We start from the raw sequence: 1,395 nt of genomic DNA, 5'->3' as shown, positions 1-1,395 counted from the left end.
CACCATTTTGGCCAGGCTTGTCTTGAACTCGTGAGCTCAAGAGGTCCATCCATTTTGGCATCCCAAAATGCTGGGATTACAGGTGTGAGCCACCACACCTGACCCCATATGTATTTTATTTTATTTATTTATATGTTTTCTTTTTTTTTGTATAAAACATATAATTTATTGGTCTTTGTGGGGAATTAGATGCATCACCACTGTATTACAACTGAGCCATTAATTTTACAACTTCACCAACATTAACTGGTTTGCTTTTTTGACACTGCTGAGAAATCAATTCTTTCTGTAGAGGGTCAAGAGAAAGGCCTTTTGAGAAATGTCCAAGTGCCTTTTGTACATTTACAAAAGCTTTATTTACTCTGTTAGCTTTTTCATTATTCATAATGTTTATCTTCTTAAGTTTAGTGGTAACTGGTTTTGCTTTTTTTTTTGCCTCAAAATTTTTTGGCTGGCTATGCATTCCTGGATTCCTGTCCTCTTAATTTGTTCTTGGCCATTGTCAGAAATTCAATACTTGCATGCAGCTTCTTAAGCTCCAGGTGACACCATCTGTTTTTCTGGGTTTTGGTGTTTTTTTATTTTTTTGAGACAGAGTCTTGCTCTGTTACCCAGGCTGGAGTGCAATGATGCTATCTCAGCTCACTGCAACCTCTGCCTCCCAGGTTCAAGCGATTCTCCTGCCTTAGCCGACCCAGTAGCTGGGACTGCAGGCACGTGCCATCATGCCCCACTATTTTTTGTACTTTTAGCAGAGATGAGGTTTCACCATGTTGGCCAGGCTGATCTCAAAATCCTGACTTCAAGTGATCTGCCCACCTCGGCCTCCCAAAGCGCTGGGATTAAAGGCGTGAGCCACCATGTCTGCCCAGTATATATTTTAGAATCAGCATGCAGACTCCATTTTTCTCTGAGGGACCACAGGCTTACAGGGGCTCCCTGATCAGAATCCACACCAGCATTCATGATTTATCCAGAGGGGGTTCTAGCATAGGGTGAAGAAAATCAAAATATTACCTCAAAATTTATTTCTTTGACAGATTTTCAAGCTGCTGCAGGGCCGGCAGACAGATGGGTCCTTGCAAAGCTATCTTCTCTGGGGGGAATTTGCATCTGTAGAGAATCTCTATTAATGCATCCAGGCCTTCCCTTTCTAGAAATTTCCCATATCTAAGAGAGATAAACTGAGTCTGACATCTTGAAAGGTCTGAAAAAAGACTTTTGCCATATGTTCATTGCAGCACTATTCACAATAGCAAAGACATTAAATCAACCCAAATCCCCATCAATGATAAACTGGATAAAGAAAATGTGGTACATATACACCATGGAGTACTATGCAGCTATAAAAAGAACAAGATCATGTCCTTTGCAGGGACATCGATGGAGCTGGAA

At 41.0% G+C, this 1,395-nt stretch overlaps 1 pseudogene; it reads right to left on the bottom strand.

Moving 5' to 3' along the window:
- Positions 1–205: 205 nt before the first annotated feature.
- Positions 206–500, bottom strand: LOC101042744 (ribosomal biogenesis factor-like; annotated as a pseudogene).
- Between the last annotated feature and the right edge of the window lie 895 nt (positions 501–1,395).

The sequence above is a fragment of the Saimiri boliviensis genome, chromosome 1 (genome assembly GCF_048565385.1).
Source record: "Saimiri boliviensis isolate mSaiBol1 chromosome 1, mSaiBol1.pri, whole genome shotgun sequence".
NCBI classification, from domain to species: Eukaryota; Metazoa; Chordata; class Mammalia; order Primates; family Cebidae; genus Saimiri; species Saimiri boliviensis.
The sequence above is the reverse complement of the archived record's forward strand: the minus strand, read 5'-3'. Positions and strand labels throughout refer to the sequence as shown.